Source organism: Pipistrellus hanaki (assembly GCF_964339955.1).
Source record: "Pipistrellus hanaki genome assembly, chromosome: 7".
In the NCBI taxonomy this organism is placed as follows: domain Eukaryota; kingdom Metazoa; phylum Chordata; class Mammalia; order Chiroptera; family Vespertilionidae; genus Pipistrellus; species Pipistrellus hanaki.
In genome coordinates this window covers 23,479,267-23,484,561 of record NC_140509.1, presented here as the reverse complement: position 1 = coordinate 23,484,561, position 5,295 = coordinate 23,479,267, and the positions used below count along the sequence as shown (strand labels likewise).

Sequence of the window (5,295 nt, the reverse complement as noted above, 5' to 3'; positions counted from 1 at the left end):
TATAAAGTTAAAAAAAAAAAAATAGACCAAAAGAAAAATACAGCTTGAGGGAATGCATACATAGGTGGTATAATTATAGAATAAAGGAGAGAAAAAATTACCGTAAAAGTCAGGCAAGTGGTTAATTTGGGGGAGGGGAGTGTGAATGGGAAAGAATACATTAGGGGAGCCTGGGGTGCAGCAATGTTCTATTAACAACCTACCTGGGTGATGGTTAAATACTCCTTTGCCTTATAATGATTTATTAAGCCTGATACATTTTCACCGTATGTTTGCCATTGTTCACCATAAAAACTGCTCAAAAAATAAATTGAAGGAGAAATTTTATTTGATTGCTGCATCCCATTAAGTGCACTTCTGTTTTAAGAACATAGATGTCAAGTGCATAATTTAATCAGCCTCACACAGTTCGGAGAGAAAAGCAGAAATCAGGAGTGTTGCAAGAGTTTCCTCTAATTGTACTGAGATTAAACCAGGGACATCAGTTGACAAGCATCTGGTTGATGTAGTTGGCCTAGAGAAGATCAGGAGGAAAGACAAGAATAGAGAGAGACAGAATGCTTGAGCCACAGGGGTATGATAATAAAGGAAATAAAAAGGTGAGTAAAAGATTTCAGAAATACACAAAACCAAGTTATTGTTAGTATTATAAAACTATGTACATACAAAAATAGTACACAATGAATGTATTTACATCTGGGCTTGGGTTATTAACATGACAACAACTACATTTGATATGTTCTTTTAATTATTAACCTCTGTATAATCCTTGTGGTATCTAAATAATAATAGCTAGCCAAAGTCGGTTTGGCTCAGTGGATAGAGCATCAGCCTACAGACTGAAAGGTCCCAGATTCATTCCAGTCATGTAACTTGGTCATGTAACTTGGTTGCGGGCACATCCCCAGTAGGGGGTGTGCAGGAGACAGCTGATTGATGTTTCTCTCTCATCGATGTTTCTAGCTCTCTATCCCTCTCCCTTCCTCTCTGAAAAAAAATCAATAAAATATATTTTTAAATAAAAAAATAATAATAGCTAGGTAGAAAATTTGAAATGTTTACTTGCCCAGACCTATAAAAGAAATATCTAAACATCAGATGTGTTTTCTAAAAGGCAAGTTCGTTCCTTGTCCAAATTAGAAGTAAAATGCAAAATATTTGGAAAATAAATATAGGTGATAGGATGAATACTGGCTATTTTAGATCAGTCATATCAATGGCTTGTTAAGTCATGGTGCAATCTATTATGTGGAAGAACTACAGGTTCCAATGTTGTACTATTAGATGCATGTATTCAAGTCATACAAATACAAACTTATTTGTGCAGTGACATTCCAAATTATATTGTACATAGTCTAACAAACCAAGAGATAAATGCTATCTCTCAGGAGTCTCAAAGACAAGATAGAACCCAATGTCCATCCACAATAAAATGGATAAATAAGGATATATTTTCATAATAGAGCACTATATTTATTTTCATAATAGAGCACCATACATCATAAAATGATGAACAAAAATAGATACAAAGAGGCATCACACAGACTGTCAAACTTCAGCGGGAAGGCAGGGGAGGGTGGGAGGCAGGGATAAGAGACCAACCAAAGCATAACCAATAGACACAGACACTGGAGGATATACACCAAAGAGAAGTAATTATTTCCTCTCCACTGTAAAAGGAAGATTAGATATCTATTTTGCATTCTTCTTGCCCATCTGCATTTTTGAAAAAATTATAAGCTATTAAACTACTTACGAAGTAACTGTTCCCATTTACAGATAGCGAAACTGAAGTAGTGATGACCTAGGTAACTTTGCCACTAGACCTCAGAGATTAGGGAACCGGCGGTCTTATAGGGTCCCTCCAGGTCTTAGTCTATTTTTTAGCCCACTACCTCCACTGTCTTCTTTTATAAGAGTGCAGCATCTTGAAAGCATCTTTTGGAGACACCTCTGAGGTTAATGCCTTAGAAAAACCTATCAAACATAATAACTTCAATAGTGACCATTTCACATTACTTTTGCCAATCTATTTTTCTTGGTTCATGCTCTCAAAAAAATAAAAAATAAAAAACCTAATTTTTTCCAATGGCACTGTTCACATTGATTCTAGTTTTTAACAACATAGGAAAAGATTTAAGCTCGTTGTCTATGAGGCAAAAAGAAAATGGCAGTAGAATTCGATTCTCCAGGATAGAGAGAGAATATGCAAATACATCTTCATATTAGGAACCATCAGTACTGCATTACCCAGCAACCACTACAGAGGCTGATGGGAACAACACTGGCAGCTTCATGAGGCCCTTCGAGAAATCTCTCTCCTCTGCTTCCACTCCACCCCAACTTATTCCCAGATTATTCTTTGTAGCTTTTAAGATTGCCAATATAAGTGGCTCCAGAGCCCTGAATTATGAATTTGTGGTGAAAAGAAATAGAAAATGTGGGATATGGAACTTCTAGAGAATAGAGAGCTCTGATGACATATATTCAGTCTAACTCCCTCACAGGACATAAAAAATAAAATAAAAAATAAAATAAAAATCAGACCTTCTAATTCATTAACAGATGGTGGGTTCTGCTTTTCAAGGATTTGCATCTCTATGAGGAAGTAAATTCATTTGTTTTGTTTACCCAATACTTTTTCTAGGACAAAGGAGTTGGAGTAGACCTGGGGTTGACTCTCAAGAAGAATACAGGAAAGAGGACCTGTAAGTGCTGAGTGACTTACCACGACTCTCTCGCCACCTTTCCCGGGAGCTGCTATCTCCCCTCAAAGTCAGATCTTCTACCTCCTCCCTTGAGATACAACTTACTTCTATCCGTATAGCAATGTTCATTGGCTTGGATCCAGAGGACTGAGATGGGAAAATGGATTGAGATGGGAAAGACAGGTCCAACCATTTACCTGCTATGTTACCTGGAAGCAGGAATTAAATCCTAAAGGGATAATAAACAGGCTAATTCAGATTTGAAGAGTCAGAGACAGGTTAGGTTGGGTCCTAGTCCTCAAGGAGGAGATGTGAGTCAAGCCATGGAGTCTAACATGCAACCAGGTACAAGAACAACATAGAGGCCTAACTATGAAACAGAACTAAAAATCAGGAGAAGTAAAAGAAAGAAAAAGAGCTGGTCAGAGATGAGAGTATGAATTATCTATGCAATTTTGGATTGGGAAGTCTACTGCTTGTTTTTAATTTATCAGAGAACAGAATGCTGAAATTGTATTGGATTGGCTTAAAAGAGGTACTACTATTTGTAAGAATGTCCTCTACATCTCCATCTCAAAAGCCAGTAGGAATTATCAGATCCATTTTCTATGCAAAATTATACGTGTCATTACCTAAAATTCTACTTTATCACTCCTTAGCATGTTTATCAGTCAGACTGTAGGTTGTTAGCAAAACAAACTGACATGGGCTGATAAGCAAAAAATATATCCCATAATCCATAGAAGAGCTAGTTGGGAAGCTGAGAGCAAGGCTCAAGGGTAACCTTGGTTATAATGTCAAAAGCCATGGGGTAGCTGGCCTGTTAAAGAGCAATCATCATTTCAAAGGCCCCACAAAGACTCCAGAAACCAACTGTGGCCATTGTCACCACTACAACAAAAATCACAAGGCTACACATAGGCCTGTTAGCTCATACTGCTCCCTTTTGTATCACATTTTCTCAGGGGTATATCTAATGGCTGAGTCCTGGACCACATGCCACATTTTAGCTGCAAGAGAGTCTATGAACTTGTGGTTTGACTCGACAGTGAGGATGGTAGGACTCAAAAATGGAAACTTCCGATATGAGAATATAGCTTGAGTGAAAAAGGCCTCAGAGGGGACTGCTGCTCGCGGGAGGCTTGCCCTCCGGGTCGGGAGGATCAGAGACGTCTCTATGGTCAAGTAAACATAGAGCGGTGCCTCCCCTTCCCACGTGGTAGGACTGCACACGCGCCGGGGCTGCAGCTTTGGAAAGGTGGCAGAGGAAGAGCAAAGAAAGAAGATCCCTTTGGCTCTAGAAAATCTCCTGAAAAAGAGGAAGGCTTTATCAGGCGCTCAAAGCCACCGAGGCAAAGCGGGCACTGTTGGAAAAGAAAGAGCATACAGGAAAGGAAAAGATATCAGGTTTAAGCGACTGGAATGGTTCCTACACGACGCGTGGCAGCAACAGCGTGACAAGGGGCGCCTCAGACGACTAGACGGGAAGCCTCGTGGTTTGGAGGTGCCCGATGAACATTCCTTGGCCTTTGTTGTACGCATCCAGAGGATCAGAGGGGTGAGCGTAATGGTACAGAAAGCCATGGCAAGGCTTCGCCTGAAGAAGATTCTCAGTGGTGTCTTTGTCAAAGTGACCCCCCCCCACCCCACCCCCCACCCCCCCCGACCATAAAAACGCTGCTGTACAGTGGAGCCTTATATGACCTGGGGATTTCCAAATCTGAAATCTGTCCTGGAGCTCATCTTGAAACGTGGGCAAGCCAAGGTCAAGAATGAAATCATCCCTTTGACAGACAACACAGAGATTGAGGAGCATCTGGGGAAGTTTGGTGTCATTTGCTTGGAAGACCTCATTCATGAAATTGCCTTCCCAGGGAAGAATTTCCAGGCCATCTCAGGGTTCCTGTGCCCTTTCCACCTCTCAGTGGCCCGCCACGCTCCCAAGAACAGAGTGGGCTTCCTCAAGGAGGTGGGCACCTCTGGGTATCGAGGTGGACGCATCAACCAGCTCATCCGGCAGCTGAACTAGACCAGAATACCTGAAAGCACACTGCATTGGAAGCATGTGTTTTGTATTTTGGAATTATCCAGTATCTTCAAAGATTATTTTCTGCTGTAGCTTCAGAAACCAGAGGGGAAGAGCCAGGGAAACATGGTGATGATGTCCCACTTCCAAAGGAAAAGTCCAGTGTGTTTCCCACGTTGGCCACTGCTGCCACCTCTGAAATCAGCCCAGGGCTCATGCCATGGAGGAGAGGGGCCTGTGTCACATCTCTACCCAAGCATGAACACAAGGTGCGTGGACCAGGCCCAGAGCATACTGAACTTGGGGTTCCTATTGCCTTGTTTGGAAAGAACTTGAAATACATTTAGAGGAACACACACACACACACACACACACACACAAAAAAAAAAAAAAAAAAAGGAAACTTCTTCAAATACAGACTATTCAAAAAGTAATGGCAAAATAACTCGAAGAAAAATAGTACTGAACAATTGGATAATCACATGCAAAAATTTTTTTTCAAAAGCATTCCTACACCACATACAAAACTTTACTCCAAATGGATCATAGCTCTAAATGTAA

General features: G+C 40.7%; 1 pseudogene across 1 annotated transcript; it reads left to right on the top strand.

Annotated features, from left to right (window-relative positions):
- Window positions 1-557: 557 nt before the first annotated feature.
- On the top strand, window positions 558-5,089 carry LOC311625840 (large ribosomal subunit protein uL30-like; annotated as a pseudogene). Its single transcript has 4 exons — window positions 558-599; window positions 2,648-2,708; window positions 3,674-3,765; window positions 3,904-5,089. The product of its transcript is annotated as a large ribosomal subunit protein uL30-like (transcript).
- Window positions 5,090-5,295: the final 206 nt, after the last annotated feature.